The sequence below is a fragment of the Gopherus evgoodei genome, chromosome 8 (genome assembly GCF_007399415.2).
Source record: "Gopherus evgoodei ecotype Sinaloan lineage chromosome 8, rGopEvg1_v1.p, whole genome shotgun sequence".
NCBI classification, from domain to species: domain Eukaryota; kingdom Metazoa; phylum Chordata; order Testudines; family Testudinidae; genus Gopherus; species Gopherus evgoodei.
The window spans coordinates 57,293,423-57,310,890 of NC_044329.1; positions in this window are offsets into that span (position 1 = coordinate 57,293,423).

Consider the following 17,468-nt stretch of genomic DNA (forward strand, 5'->3'; position numbering starts at 1 on the left):
GGCAGTAACGGACGTGCTCAGCACCGTGGAACGCTGCCTTTGGGCTCGGGAAACGAGCACTGAGTGGTGGGATCACATCGTCCTGCAAGCCTGGGATGACGAGCAGTGGCTGCAGAACTTTTGGATGAGAAAAGCCACTTTCATGGGACTGTGTGCTGAGCTCGCCCCTACCCTGCGGCGCAGGGACACGAGATTGAGAGCTGCCCTGCCAGCGGAGAAGCGGGTGGCTATTGCAATCTGGAAGCTGGCAACTCCAGACAGCTACCGATTGGTGGCGAACCAGTTTGGAGTGGGAAAGTCAGTCGTTGGAATAGTGTTGATGCAAGTTTGCACGCCATTAATCGCACCCTGCTAAGAAGAACCGTGACTCTGGGGAACGTGCAGGACATTCTGGATGGCTTTGCACAAATGGGTTTCCCTAACTGTGGAGGGGCAATAGATGGGACGCATATTCCTATTCTGGCACCACCCCACCTGGCATCAGAGTACATTAATCGCAAGGGGTATTTCTCTGTGGTTCTCCAAGCGCTTGTGGATCACTGTGGGCATTTCACTGACATTAACTCAGGATGGCCTGGAAAGGTGCATGATGCACGCATCTTTTGGAACAGTGCCCTGTTCAGGAAGCTGATGGCCGGGAGTTTTTTCCCAGACTGCAAGATCACAGTAGGGGATGTCGAAATGCCCATTGTGATCCTTGGAGACCCCGCTTACCCCTTAATGCCATGGCTCATGAAACCGTATACAGGGAAGCTTAACAGGAGCAAGGACCAGTTCAACTAAAGGCTGAGCCGGTGCAGAATGACTGTGGAGTGCGCTTTTGGCCGTTTAAAGGCGCGCTGGAGGTGTCTCTACGGGAAGCTAGATTTGGGGGAAAGCAGCATCTCCGCTGTTATATCCGCGTGCTGTACCCTCCATAACATTTGTGAAGGGAAGGGTGAAAGATTCAGAGAGGAATGGACCTCCGAGGTTCGACACCTAGAGGCTGAATTTGCACAGCCAGAGAGCAGGGCTACTAGAGAGGCCCAGCAAAGAGCTTCAAGGATTAGGGAAGCCTTAAGGGAGCAATTTGAGGCTGAAAGCCAACAGTAATATTTGGTGCCTTTGCTGTGCCCGTTTTTCCCTTGGGGTACAGTATTTATCACTTTCTTCAATAATAAAAAATGTTTTATAAGACAAGAAATCATTTATTCAAAATACAGTACATAAAAGGGCAGGGGGGTAGGGTGGTGGACTGTACATTCAGAGGTATGAAAATGTCCTGCTTGGATTGCTGTTCAATGCCTGCTGCACTTCAGGATTAATATGCTGCATCGTGATGGGGGTTGAGTGCATAGGGTAAGGGTTGCAGTTATCAGGGCTGGTTGGGGTACAGTATTTCTCACTTTCTGCAATAATAAAAAATGTTTTAAAAGCCATGAAATCATTTATTCAAAATACAGTACATAAAAGGGCAGGGTGGTGGACTGTACATTCAGAGGTTTGAATATGTCCTGCTTGGATTGCTGTTCAATGCCTGCTGCACTTCAGGATTAATATGCTGCATCGTGATGGGGGTCGAGTGCATATGGTAAGGGTTGTAGTTATCAGGGCTGGTAGGTGATCATACAGGTGTTGGGGGCAGCTGGTATTGGTAAGAACCAGGCTGCTGGAGATAGGTGTTTTGTGCAAATACTGGGGAACAAGGGAGAGAGCTTTGGGAGGGGTGGGGGTTACCACGGTACTGATCTGCCTGCATGGCTACGAGAGACTGCATACAGTCAGTTTGGCGAGCCAGGAGGCTTATCAGCTGCTTTATGCTTTTCTTGGTAGCCAATTCCTTTCTCCTGCTCTGTGTTTGTCTCCACTCATGCATTTTCTCTCTCCAGTCCTGCAGCCTTTTACTGTCTCTGGCGTACTGATTCATAACTGCTTTGATCAAATCTTCTTTTGATTTTCTAGGATTTTTTCTCCAATTCTGTAACCTTCGGGCAGGTGGTGATAGGGCTGGATTATTCAAGGTCACTTAAAAAAACATAAATAGAAACATTTAATACAGAGGCTACATTGTTTATTATCACAGTGAAGGAGTTTGTAGACTTTTTGTAGCATCATTCCCACATACCTAACATATCACAGAGAGGCCACAGCAGCAAAGGCATAGGCATGTCTAGCAATGGGGTGAGTGTTTCTGCCGCGACTTCACCTGGGAAGGGGAACTGCCAGAGGGCTGGGGTTTCTGTGCATTGGGGAAAGCAGAGGGCAGACAGCTGGGGAGCAGCAGTGCAGAAAGCAGAGGGCAGACAGTTGGGGAACAGCAGTGGGGAAAGCAGAGGGTAGACAGTTGGGGAGCAGCAGTGGGGAAAGCAGATTGCAGATAGTTGGGACCTGCACTGAACAATCATCACTACATTTTCAACAGGATTTTCTACTGCCAGATATATCACTGCTGCGTGTTACCTGGCAAGAGAGGGAGGGTCTTCTACAGCAATGTGGATTCCGCCCTGGACCCTATGCAGCTTGCCTGTGTGCAGCAATGGTCCCCCCACCCCTCGCGGCACAGTGGCGCGGACGAGTTAGCCTGACCGGGACAAGGACCACGGTGGCTCTCCCTATAAACTTGCGCAAGCACATTGCCCACGCTCTGGCTGCAACTTTTGAAGAGATTACCGAGGCCGATTACAGAGACGTGATAGAGCAAATCAATGGACTATTCCACATTTAGGCATGCATGCAGGCAGCCTTAACCCCCACCCTCCTCTCACAAAACATTGCCATCCTAAAAATAAAATCTGCTTACCAGGAACACGCTCCTCTGCTTCCTCTTCACCAACAAGTTCCAGCTGCTGCGACTGGCTAGCCTCCTCCTGGCTTGAGAAGAGCTCCTGGCTGCATGCCTCCTGGGACTCCGGGGTGTCTCCCTCCACCCCAGTAGCCTCACTCTCCGCTTCCTCTACACCCTCCCCCACTTCTTCCTGCTCTGAATTCTCCATCGTGCTCCTCGGATTGGCAGAGGGGTCACACCCAAGTATGGCATCCAGCTCCTTGTAAAAACGGCAGGTTGTGGGGGCAGCTCCTGAGCGGCGGTTTCCCTCACGGGCTTTGCAATAGGCACTGCGCAGCTCCTTTACTTTTACCCTGCACTGCAACGTGTCCCGTTCATGGCCCCTTAGCAGCAAGGACTTTGATATCTGCCCATAGGTATCATAGTTTCTATGGCTGGAGCGCAGCTGTGATTGCACAGCTTCCTCACCCCAAACACTGATGAGGTCCTGCAGCTCGGAAGTGTTCCATGCTGGGGCTCGTTTGGGGCATGGAGGCATGGTCACTGATTGATTGATTGATTGATTGATTGATTGATTGCACTCCACACCTGGCTGAGCAAACAGAAAGGGGATTTTTAAAATTCCCGGGGCATTTAAAGTGCGGGTCACCTGAGCCCAGGGCAGTGGAGTGTGAAATGATGAGCAGAGTGGCTGAAAAGGTATGCTGGGATACTTCCTAATACCCTGGAGGCCAATAAAAGCGCTGTTGGTGTCCACACTTGATGACCAGCACTGCATCACCAGCGCTGGAATCGCTACACCCCAGGCAGACCAGGTGTACAGCCAGCGCTGCAACCAGGGAGTTGCAGCGCTGGCTATGCTTTGCAAGTGTGGACACAGAGTGAGTTGCAGTGCTGTAACCCCATCAGTGCTGCAACTCTCCAGTGTAGCCAAGGCCTGAATCGCCAGAGAGGTTGAAGTGTTCTCCTACTGGTTTTTGAATGTTATGATTCCTAATGTCAGATTTGTGTCCATTTATTCTTTTGTATAGAGACTGTCCGGTTTGGCCAATGTACATGGCAGAGGGGCAGTGCTGGCACATGATGGCATATATTACTTTGGTAGATGTGCAGGTGAACGAGCCGCTGATGGTGTGGCTGATGTGATTACGTCCTATTATGGTGTCACTTGAATAGATATGTGGACAGAGTTGACATCGGGCTTTGTTGCAAGCATAGGTTCCTGTGTTAGTGTTTTTGTTCTGCGGTGTGTGGTTGCTGGTGAGTATTTTCTTCAGGTTGGGGGGCTGTCTGTAAGCAAGGACAGGCTTGTCTCCCAAGAGTGAGAGTGGGGGATCATCTTTCAGGACAGGTTGTAGATCTTTGATGATGTGCTGGAGAGGTTTTAGCTGGGGGCTGAAGGTAACAGCTAGTGGCGTTCTGTTATTTTCTTTGTTGGGCCTGTCTTGTAGTAGGTGACTTCTGAGTACTCTTCTGGTTCTGTCAATCTGTTTTTTCACTTCAGCAGATGGGTATTGTAGTTTTAAGAATGCTTGATAGAGATCTTGTAGGTGTTTGTCTCTGTCTGAGGGACTGGAGCAAATGCAGTTGTATCTTAGAGCTTGGCTGTAGAAAATGGATCGTGTGGTGTGTCCCGGATGGAAGCTGGAGGCATGTAGGTAAGTATAGCCGTCAGTAGGTTTCCAGTATAGGGTGATGTTTATGTGACCATTGCTTATTAGCACAGTAGTGTCAAGGAAATGGACCACTTGTGTGGATTGGTCTAGGCTGAGGTTGATGGTGGGATGGAAATTGTTGAAATCAAGGGAGGCCAGTTGTCAGTCTGGTACATTGCCAAAGACATGCTGCTTCTACAAGACACCCCACCTTCACCACCAAGAGCCTGGTGGATACTTCAGGGGAGCTGGAGTCAGCAGCTAGCAGAGTGAACCAAGAGGACAAAGGAAGTGGAGCTGGAGGAGGATAGGGGACAGGTGGCAGTAAATATAAGGCAGCGTCTTACAGGGCAAAACCTAGGAACATAGTTTGGGATGAAAATCCCAAATGAATAATCTGATGGGGCAGAGATTTACCACATACCAAATGTCCCTCTTCAGAGATGGATATGGTGGCTGTTAGTATTAACAAAAAAATCTAGACTACCATCCTAGGGAGCTGTTCGTATTAAAAACAGGCAGTGCTATAATTAATGAGGGTGAAAACAAATGCTTGTAGGGGAAAAGTTAGGGAAACCCACTCTGACTTTTCCCTGGGATTCTCTAAAGCCTGAGGACAATATAACTTTTCCCCATCTCTCCTCTCTTGCTATTTTTTCTGTGATGAACACTAACACTATGTTACAACATCTTTGTCTCAGTCCAGACCTTCAAGGCTGGCTTCCCCTTCACACGCTAGGAATGTCACAAGTTACGTGAGTGGCAACAATTGCAGCTACTAATGTATGGGGGAACCCAGAGCTCAGCCCCAGAGATACCAGGGAAGGAAGTCTACAGTACAGGGTTGGGACTCACAAGTCTTGTATTTGGTTCTTGGCTTTGCTGCTGATTTCCTATCCAATCTTTGGGCATGTTACTATGGCCAACATTTTCAGCTGTGGCCTCTGATTTTGGGTGCCCAACTTCAGATGCATGAGGCCTAATTTTCCAAAGGTCCTGAGCACTTGCTCCCATTTGCTTCAGCATTGATTTCACTGGAAGTTGTGGAAGCTCCATATCTATGAAAATGGGGTGGAGGAAAATTGAGGTATCCAGAATCTAATGGCCATGTTTGAATATATATGCCTTAACCTTTATGTGCCTCCATTTCTTTGTCTCTATCTCACAGGGTTGTTATCAGGTTATTTTTATTAATACTTGTAAAGGACTTTGAGAACATCAAATGCTAGGTGCTATAGAGTGCAAAATATTCTTTTATTAGACAAGTATAGATTTATGAGAGAGACAGCATTACGGCAGAGACAGGCTTATAAACAATTTCTAGTTTTACAGTATGACTAATAAAACCCCATGGAAATAAACATTTGAGAATAGTTTTCTATAAAATATACATCCAGAGGCCTCAGTCCTGCAAACTGCTCAATATTGGGTGGACCCCTGCACTCATGCTGACTTCCATACAGATGCAGGTGCCTGCCTGCATGGACCAGTTTTCAGGATCAGGCCCCAAAGACCCCAAACTTACAATTTTTGCAGTGCTAAAAATGTCTGTTGTTAGCCCTGAAGATCTCCCATGGTGGCTGGGAGCTCATTCCCCAGATCATGTGGCTTTTTGTGTGAGGAGGAGGAGAAGTGAGGAGATGCAGTTGCTTATATAATTCAGGGAAACCCTCACCTGAAATATAGATTTAAAACAATTATTCCTATTTAAAAAGAGCCACAGTTTGCTTCCAGTAAAGAATGAGCATCAGAAAAAAATAACCATCCCCAACTGAAGACTGTAGTTATTCATAGAATCCAGTGAACCACTGATAACATTAGGAACATGTCTCTTGTTACTGGCTTTACATGGAGTTTGATGCCCCCTGTTTAGTTTTATGGATGCATTTCCTTTCATTGTGGCCTTGCCTATTTTGCTTCCTTTTTACTTGTCCATGAGTCACTGATCAAAGCAGCACAGGGAGCCATTTCCATGAGCTGGCTTTCAACTCAGTGCTATATGCTGCTGGAAGTGTGGTTACCTGGCAACCACAGCAATTGCTTTACTACAAATAAAACCCCATCCAAGCCCATAAGACCTATTAATAGAGGATCCAGGAGAGACTATTTGAAGGAAAATAGATTATAGATTCTTGTGGCCTTTCCGGGACCCGCCTAGAAATGATTTTACTCTTTTTCAAGTAAACGCAGCTGTGTCTGTTGAGGAGCTTGATAAATGCGCCATTTTACAAGCAGTGCTTGTGGCATTGGAGTGCACTTAGAGGAGCATAGAGAGCTGATCACTATGGCCTGACAATACAAAGCACACTGGAAGTGCCCAGAAGGGTGACAATGCTCACGAAGCACAAACAATGGGTATTGTGGAAAGCTACCGTTTAAGGGTAGGACACCTTTAAACTTCTCTGTTTGGGTCCTTAAGCATCATCTGTTATTTGTGTCAAACACCTTATGTGAAGTGGTTCTGACTGGTCATCTTTATCTATCTGGCCTTCTGCAGTGACACATCATGACGTAAGGTGGATGTGGATGTCTGATTCATATGGGGATAACGTATGATCTACACAGTAAACTGTGAAAACAGGATCTTTGCGGAGTATAGCAGGATGAATTTGGGGTAAAGGGAGGGTCTTCCCACATAATTCAAGGGTACAGAAGTCAGATACAGTCTCAGGATTGAAAATGCTGTTGTGTGTCGGACAAGGACAGCAGTAGAGCCCCACTGAGCTGGGCAAAGCACCGTAGAATATATTCTAGGGCACAGGCCAGCACTGCCAGTGCTGGGACAAAATGACTAATAGGTCTTTTCCATGAATAATTTACACCCTATGATTTAACCAGTAGCTGGACACAATTAGGTATATTTCTAATTACAAATCCCAATTCCATGCTATATTTAGAACAGTGGATGCAGTACAGAGCAAAAGAGGTAATTTAATGATATAAGCACTGTGTCTGGCACTTCAAGATTCTGCTGTATACATCCAGGTTGCTATTGCACCAACTTAACTCACCCAGTGGTGACTTGTGCTGCTATGAAAAGGGGAATAACTTTCCTGCATAAACTGAGGAATATTTTGGTGGCAGGGAGGCATAGGTATGAACGCGCCCATGCCTCCACCAACTAAAGGTGAATGCTGATGGTGCAACTCTTGTGTGTGGACTAACCCTTACAATCATCGATTCAAACACAGTGAAGGCAACTCAACTTTTCTTCCCTGTGGAATAGATAAATTGAGGTCTGTACCGTTTGTCGTGTGTGGGTCTTTCAGATGAGGTCTTAAGAATGGAAGCCCTTTCTACTCTCAGCGAACAGGAGACTTTCTATTGACTTGAATGGGCTTTAGATCATGGCCTATAGGAGTAGATATTTGCCCCCCTCCTCCCTGTCCTTGGTCAGCATTTCCACAAACATACCCCTCCTTCACCACACACACTGCCGTTGTGCATTTGGCTGACACCCTTCACCCCCACATGTGACTCTTTCTGTGATGCTGCATATATTTATTGCTGTTTATTATTTTAAGTGCTGTCAGCAGGCTTGATGCTGTATAGACTACAAGGGAAAGTGAAGTCTCTGCCCCATGCTGGTTACTCACTAAGTATATCTCTATGTGTAGTTTGTGCAGTGCTTCAGGGTTAAACACAGTACACAAATGGAGAATATTGTTATTACAGGACAGATGAGAAAGTTTAGAATTAGAGGGACTTCTCTCCAGAACTCCAAACCAGTATGTTTGCATATTCTTTTATCTCATGAGCCTTCAGGACTGAAGACATCCACCCACTGATCTTTCTTTCAGTGAATACAAGCATCATCTCTCTTGCCCAGCTTGTCCCTTTCAGCCGCTCTTCTCATTAATGAATTCATAAACAGTCATTGCTCATCTAGCTCAGGGCAGGTGTAGCTTCCCTATTTCTAATCCCCTGTACCCATTCACAGCAGCCAGATGGTGCAATGCCTGTGAAAACACCTCCTCAGCCGTGACATGATCATCTTGTAGTTCATTTGTGTTTTTCTCCAGGACTAAAGGCTGAATTGTTAAGACTCCAAAGAAAGTAACAATGGAAGGAAGCACTGCCCACTTCCATATTCTTCATTCTTCTGAATCTGTGTAGCCCTCCTGTAAAGCAGTAACAGCATACAAGTGTATCTCTGGAAATCCCACAACTGCAGCTGAGTGTGGCTCATGATGAGTTTGGCCAGGACTTCTTTTCAGTAGGCTGACACTGTGGGACTCATTCTTGGTTTAAAACTATAAAGCAGAGTCACCCATCTGAGGACTGCATTAAGAGTGAGCCCTGTGTTCCCATTTCCCTTCTCTTCCAATGGCTAGGAAGAGTTTGGAGATTTTTAGTCTAGAGAGCCACTGAAAAGATCAGAGACAAACATGTTGGAGACGTTGTTTCCACTTTTCATCTCCAAAAAAGAGTTCTCTTCAGCAGAGTTTGACATATGAGTTGTACGTGCAGAGTGGGTTCACTTAAAGCATTCATTCTTGTTTTAGAGATGCTGAGCCAGACCCTCAACTGGTGCCAGTCAGTGTAGCTTCAGAGACGTCACTGGAGCTGTAGTGTTTTATCCTAGCTGTGGCTCTGTCCCACTATCAGTTCCAATAATATTCCTTATACCTACAGGCCCTTTTCCCAAACCCATTGAAATCAATGGAAAGGCTCCCACTGACTTCATTGGCCTTTGCATCAGGTCCAAATGGAGAATACCACTAGAATCAGTGATACCTTAAGAACTGGAATGAACTATTCAAGTGCACCACTGTACCACTCTTTCCCTTGGAATGAGCTAATACTCCCTTATTTCAAAGTGGCCTGGAAAAGAGGCCTCAGAGAAGGAAGGATCTACTTACTGCTTCCTGTAGCTGATCACATCTGAGCTTTGCACTGAAAACTTATCAGTGATTCAGAGCCAAAACAATTGTCTGACCCTCGCTTTAGATTCAGCAAACCTGAGTGTAACATCCCACAACATGGTCCAGCCTTCCCACATACTGCTCCCTCACTGAGACCCTAATTCAGCAATGCACTGAAGCACGTTTAACTTTATTAAGCACATGATTTAGTCCCTTTTTGGCACTTACATGCTTTGCTGAATAGGGGCCTCAATGGAATACTTTGCTTGTGGAAAACAAGACAGAAGGTACCTTTGACTCAGCTCCGCTGTTGGAACTGAGGCCAATTTTTCATCTGAACAATCGCAGATTTTCCTCTTCCTGTCAGCATTCCTGTGGAGTTTACAAACTTATGATCAGTTCCATCAATTCTGCTTATAGTGGGATTCCTGCTGATTACAACTCATATCCCATCTCTGAAGAGTCAGAATTTCCACTTCCTTTGTAAATATGTCTGCTCTAATCCCTGTGGAGTGAGCTAGTTACACAAGCATGCCTATTTCCAGTTTTCTTTCTGAAGTTCTCTGTCAGGGATGGAATCCAGGAAAGATAACCCTTCCACTGCTGACTGACCACCTCAGTCCCTTTGCAAACTTTAGCTCCAGGTTCAAATGTCATCCAGAATCTCTGCTGACCAGAATATTCTTCTGAGTATTCGTTCACATGCAGAGATTTTTTTATAACCTTTCCCATTCACTGTTATGTAACTTTTTTTAATCACATTTTTTTCCATTACTGGTTTTTTCTCCGCCACTAAACTATGCAGATCAATCAATCAAACAAACAAAAATCATAGCACTTCACTAGTGACTGGAGGATCCAGTGCAACTTATCAGATTTTATTAAACTAAGTAAACTACAAAACAATTTTTAAAAGTCGAGGACATTGTTTTATTTATTTGTGTAGCCCTCAGGCTACTCTGACATGCCAAGGAACCAGCTCTTCGCACAGCAAGGTGAAGATCAAAGTAGTGCAAAGGTGAGCTATAAACCATCCCCTTCCCAACTTGCACTGTCTATTGTTTGTTCAGATCCCGGGATGAGGCCCACAATCTTTAAGTCACTTCAGCTCTATTTCTTGGTTTCCCCATTGGTAAAATCACCTGCCAGGTAAAGTGCTTTGAGATCAGCTGATGAAAAGTGCTATATAAGAGCTGGGTATTATTATTAATTACATAATTATATATTAGTTCTCAAAGAATGCAATATCATATCGTACCACTTTTCTAACTTTAGCTACACAAGTGTAGTCATTTCATTCATGTATATTTACACTATCTTAATTGCCACCTTCCACACACCCGGCACTCTGGGGCTGGGGTGAAGAAGGAGGTGTTGGTGGATGTGGGGAGGGGGAGTGGCTCTGGGCTCCAGCGAAGGATGGGGGGCAGGAGGAACAGGCTTGGCCAGGGGCTAGCCTTCCCGAGCCTGTGATTCACCTACCACGTGTATAGGTGAGGCAGTGAAAATTAATTCAGTTCATTATATGGACATCACAATGCCATACAGAATCTCAAACAAATGTGTAGAGCTGGAGTTAAATTTGAGATTAAAAATCATCAGCAATGTAAGCATAAAAAAGTACAGAAAGATTGTAGCTACCAAATAGCTAGGCAACTTGGGAAAAGAGAGAGGGTTTATCTTGTGGTTAAAGCATCGGACTGGTGATAAGGAGAGCAGGATTCAGTTCCTGGCTCTGCCCTGTATGACCTTGGTCAAGCCACTCAACCAATATGTGTCTCAGTTCCCCGTCTGTGAAATGAGGATACTACTACTTCCTTTTTTGCACCCTTTTGGCATGTCTACTCTACAGCTGCTACAGCAGCACAGCTATGGTGCTGCAGAGTTTTTTCCATTTATGTAGTTAATCCATCTCTCTCAGAGGTAGTAGCTAGGTCGATGGAAGAATTCTTCGGTCAACCTAGCCATGTGTACACTGGAAGTTAGATTGACCTAAGTATGGTGCTCAGGGCACAAAACTTTTCACAGCCCTGAGCAATGTTGTTAGGTGGATCTAATTTTTAAGTACAGACCAGGCCTTTGTCTGTCATTAGGGCAGAACTCTCACTTTATACAGTGCCTAATGCAAATGAGGCTCCAATCTCAGTTGAGGTCTCCAGGTGCTGCTATAATACAAGTACTTGTAATAATTAAAAATAAATGAAAAAGAAATTAAAACACTAAGGAATATGGAAATGCACAGTTAGATCAACCTCACAATGTTAACTCAACTAGCAACCCCAGCATCCATCATGACTTTCGGGCTGGGAGGACTGCCATGTCCCCATTGTTGTTTGTTTAAAAATATAACTGCCAGTTGTTTTCAATATATTGTAAATAACACACTTTCAAATGAAAACAGTAGCATGTCAGAGTGACAGCCACAGACTGACAAGAACACAGGGTCTGGGGGAAGAGAGAGGGTCTGACATGATTTCTGAAAGAACATCTCTACAGACGGGTTTAATTAGCTCCATCTGTGTATTCATTATTTTGGAAACCAGGGCAGCATCTGCCTGGGGGGCACAGGCTTTATTTGCAGACAATTTGAGCACAAGGCCGTCTAGAGAAAGAGCAAAACAGCAAGTGGAGGGCAGGAAAAAGGATCAGTCAAAACAAACACAGAGGGTTGATCTTGCTTCCATTGAAGCCAATGGCAAAACTCCTAATAACTTCTGTTGTCTGAGGCCCTTAAAATGTCCAGGAGGAAGCCAAGAAGTCCCGCCAACCTTCAACACAAGCCATGCCATCAACTGCTTGGCCCGCCATCCTTCACACAGACTCCCAGTTCCCCAAGGAGACAATGGGAGAAGGCAATTCATGAGCCAATGCCAACATCTGGCAGCTACAAATAGCAAGTTGGCAGTTCTTGGGGACATGTGAATGGTGCTGTCCAGATTTATTTCCTTTTAAACTATCTACTTTGTATATCTTTTCCCCCCATTCCCTGTCTTTAAGTTCTGCCCTTCCTTGTGTCCTTGGGTTCATCAACACCAGCTCTGAATGGTTTGCTTTCCCCTCTGCATTATCTGATCCTCCTGTATGGCAGGAGGAAGGCAAGTGGCATGGGTGATGTTGTTGAGACAGCTGTACCACTGAGGGCTATATTAATAACTTCACTCTCCCCAGGCCCCTGTTCCCAGCTGGGATTCTCTTTCCCCATTTGACAGAAGATTTGCTTTGTGTAAGAGCAAAAAGCAGTGGGTTTCACTAGCAGGATTAAATTGTGTCAGTAGAACCATTTTCAAAGCCAGTTCAGCTGCTTGAGGTTAGTGCTTAAGCCACATCCCAAGACATCGCATGCAGTAATAATAACACAATACAAAATAGCTGTTTCATAGAGCATCTTTTTTAGAACTACAGACTTGCAAAGTTCCATATCCCAAAACTACATTGCTCAAAAGGCTTTAGAGAGTTGAGTAACAAAGAGAGACTGCTAATTAACAAATAATAGCAGAAGGCGGGAGAAATAAAAAGATATTAATGGAGAGGAGAGAAGTTTTCAGCTGAGGTTTGAAATGATATGTAGAGTCAATAAGGCAGAAGGCTTCATGACTGCTTTTCTAGAGTTGGAATTGGCAAGGGAAGAGGGGATGCAGGTATAATTCAAAAGAGCAAAGGTGGGATCCAGGTGGTAATGTACACAGGCCGTTCCGCAGAAATAATTATAGACATATATATAGAAGAGGCTGAAGGAGAATGCAAGGTCAGGATCAAGGATGATGACAAGGTACAGAGGAGTCAAATGGGAAGTCTGAGTTGAGGATAGAGACTAAAAAGACTGACTTATATTCGAGGAAGTCCCTCTTGTACAAGAGAAGTTTTTGCTTATGAGATGCTCAGCTGGAGAAAGCTGAGGTGAAGACACTTGTTTAGTGAGTCAAGAGACAGAGAAGGGAAGTCATACAAAATATGTAGATTTGAGAATCATCAGTCTTAAAGTAGATAAGATAAGAAGAAAACACTGTGGTACTCCACAGAGGAGGGGTTCAGCAGTCGTCATTCCCAGAGATGGAGAAAGAACAGTTTATAGGCAGAAGTAGAACTATGATAGGAGGGAAAGAGACAGCTACCTTGGAGGTGGCCCAAGAGGACAGAGCAGCCCATGGGGTTGAAAGCTGCACAGAGGTCAAGGAGAATGGCAGGAAACCTCAACAAGCAAACATGGTGTCTGTCCCTGTTTAGGAGGGAAATTGTATTTATTGGAGAGGGCCAGATCATTTGTTATTATCTCTGTCTGTCTCAAAAAACCAAAATGTGTCCAGTGTATTTCAATGGTATTTAAAACGTGCCTCTCTTTTTCTTCCTAGATGCCCTTTTTAATGTTAGAGAGGCAAGGTGGGTGAGGTAATATCTTTTATTGAACCAACTTCTGTGTTGAGGGGGAGAAGCTTTTGAGCCACACAGAGCTCTTCTTCGGGTCTGAGAAAGGTCACGTTAGGTCTCCGAACATCATAGCTAAATGCAAGGTGGAACAGATTGTTTAGCACAAGTAGCTTGCACATATTTTAAGGGACCATTCAAGATAGAGTGGCCAGATAACATCTCTGCAGTCTTAGGTCAAAAAAGGGAAGTTAGTGGGTTACAGATTGTTGTAATAAACCATTGCATTTATGGTTTATTCACCTTTCCCAGCCCTGAAGAAGAGTTCTGTGTGGCTCGAAAGCTTGTCTCTCTCACCAACAGAAGTTGGTCCAATAAAGGATAGTACCTCACCCAGCTTGTCTCTCTAATATCCCGAGACCAACAGGGCGACAACTACACTGCTTTCCAGTGTTGTCAGGTGCGAAGCAGAAAGAGGTAGGTTGTTGACTCCATGAGTAGAATGGTTTATATTTGTAAACTTCTGAATTTATTAATGATTGAAACTCAAAGTAAGCATCTGAGGGCTTGTCTACACATGAAAGTTAATCGGGAATAAGGTAGGGTCTGTATTTAAAGCTAATTAACTATTCCTGAATAACTCATAGATTCATAGACTTTAAGGCCAGAAGGAACTATCATGATCCTCTATTCTGACCTCCTGCAGACCACAGGACCTAACCCACCCACTCTTGTAATGGGATAAGAGTGCCTTATTCTGAAATAGCTCAATCCACTGCAATAGGAGTGTCCACACATGGAGTTAATGAGGAATAATTATTCTGCAATGACTCCTCCTGTAAACAATCCCTAAAAAAGCTTAATGCTAAATGCCACCAGCTGGAGCTAGCTAGGAGGAATGCAGTTCAGTAATAAAGCAGGGCCATTAAATAAGTCTTTCAGATCTTCAGTTGGTTCACTGCTCAGGTCACTTCCTGAAATAGCCAAAAGTCAAAAATTTGCACAATTTCCCACTGAGAGATGTCGGGGTATTTCTAGTATTGCCATTTTTTCAAAGAGACAAAAGTTGAACCTACCAACACTCCTTTGCATGAGAACAACATCTTTTCATAGACACTGAGCTGGTCTCTTGGGGATACTGCTGTTTGTTACGTGAACAGCTGCTGGAAATTAATACAGTACAATAAGACTTGCCCCGGGGCTGAGGAACTTTCCCACAGTGCTGTACTGGTTCAGAAACAGTGCAGTTTATGGTCCAGATTGATTAGACACAGCACGTATTGTCTTTTCTTTTTCTATTCCAGGAATGGCAGAATTTGGGCACTTGCTATTTTGATTTTTCCCCTTCTTTCTATACTATTGGAATTGCAGTATTCTGCAGTAGGTCTTATGATGACAGGTAAAACTGCAACCAGGCTGCCTTTTGCTGGCACCGCACATGCTTAGCAGAGTCAGCTGAGTCAGGATTTGGATAGGAAACTTCCAAGGAAAATCCAGATGCTACAGGAAGGAGGATGGTGGACTGGTTGAAGAGGGTTGGTTTGCCCCAGCATCCCCTTGGTCAAAGGGGCCATAGGCGGATGAAGGCTGCAGCAGATAGAGGATTTCCAGTCATCATGGTGTCCATGCCATTGGTTTCAAGTCCTCTATTTTTCAAGGATAGTGTGGTGACTGTTGTGCACCAGTCTCCCCACTTTAAAAGAAGTGCCACACAGGCATCTTCCAGTTTTTGAGAAAATAACATTTGCACAAGTCAAAAGTCCAGTGGCAATCGGTGAGTGGCAACGGTAACAGGACAGTGAAATCTGGAAGTTCCTAGTTACAGACCGACACATGGGCGGTGAGTGTGTAATGCAGTCATCTTGCTCAAGGATTGAGACAGGTCGAGCATCTCAGCAGCTGCACCCACTACTGAGCAGTCCTTTTTAGGATCCACTCAGCTCACCCCCACATGAGGAGGGGGTTAAAGAAGGTACCATAAAAATAGTTTTGTCTCTGTTTTTCCTGGCTGGCTAGTCGCATCCAGCATGATCACCACCTCAGCCGTCAAAAATGTAAGAAACTTTTAAACTCTGGAACTTGGAACATACATACGCTGATGGACAACTCAAATAGTGACCGACCAGAGCGACGTACAACCATTATTGCTCATGAATTGAGTTGGTTTAACATCAATATTGCTGCTTTGTCCGAAACTAGAAGAGCTGATGAAGGACAGGTGAGGGAGGAGAAAGGAGGATACACCTATTTCTGCAAGGTAAAATCTACAGATGAACCCCAATTGTATAGAGTGGGTTTTGCTATAAAGAAAAGGTCGTAAGATGCCTCTCTGAGGTACCAGTTGGAATCAATGAGTGGTCTATGACTCTCCAACTGAGGCTCACCAGAAATCAACAGGCAACTATTGTGAGCATCTGTGCACAAATACTGGATGCCAATGAGAATGTAAAGGAAGATTTTTATTCTCAGTTGGAAAGTATTTTATCGGACACCTCTACAGAAGACAAGATCATCCTTCTGGGGGATTTCAATGCACGTGTGGGACGAGACTCAGACCTGTGGAAAGAAACAATTGGGAAAGAAAGAGTTGGCAAAAGCAATTCAAATGGAATTCTGCTCCTGAGCAAGTGTGCTGAACATGAACTTATTATTACGAACACCCTTTTCTGACAAAAGGAAGAGTTCAAAACATCTTGAAGACACCCACGGTCAAAGCACTGGCATCTTCTCTACTACATCATAGTCCGTGCCCGAGATCATAGTGACGTACTTCTCACAAGAGCAATGACAAATGCTGATGACTGTTGGACTGATCATCTCCTTATTTGATCCACAATGAAAATGAAGATTGCTCCCAAATGGAGGCTGCAAAAGAAGCAGGTCAAGCGCAAGCTGAAGGTTCAAGATTTGAAGGACCCTATTAAAAGTGACCACTTCCAAGCAGTCTTAGAAGAAAAGCTGTCATCAGAGTTTCCGGAAGAAACTGAGGAACATTGGAGCCAGTTGAAAGCAGTAATTATCAATGCCTATGAGGAAACCACAGACTACCAAACCAGAAAACGTTAGGACTGGTTTGACGAGAATGATGCTGAAATTGAGCAACTCATCAATGAGAAGAGAATGGCATTTTGTGCTTGGCAGAACGACATAAAACTGTAATATAAAGAGAGACGCCCATACCAAGGCGAGGGTGGAAGTACAACATAAAACCAGAGAACTTAAGAACAAATGGTGGACTGAGAAAGCAAAAGAACGCCAACATCTTGCAGACATTCACAGTACATGTGGTTTCTTTAGTGCCACCTAGGCTGTTTATGGGCCAATTTGTCTTTGCTCTGAGGATGGAACCACACTTCTGAAGGACAGCGAAGCCATCAATTCTCGCTGGAAAGAACATTTTGAAGATCTCCTTTACCGTAATTCTATGGTTGTATATGAAGTCTTTGAGCAAATCCCTCAAAGACCATTTAGGGACGAGCTCAGAGACCCTCCCAATTTGTATAAGGTACACAATGCCACCGTGCAGATGAAGAACAACAAGGCAGCATGTCTAGATGGGATCCCCACTGAAATCTTTAAAAATGGTGGACCAGAGCTATTGCGGCAGCTTTACCTGCTTATCCTTAAAATCTGGATAAAGGAGGAGATACCCAGTGAAATGAGTGATGCCTTGATTGTCACCCTCTTCAAGAAAAGGGATAAAATGGATTGTGGAATTTATCGCAGTATCTCCCTCCTAGGCATTGCAGGCAAAGTGCTGGCGTAGATCCTTGCAACCCGCCTTCTGCCCCTCAGAACAAATTTTACCAGAGTCACAGAGTG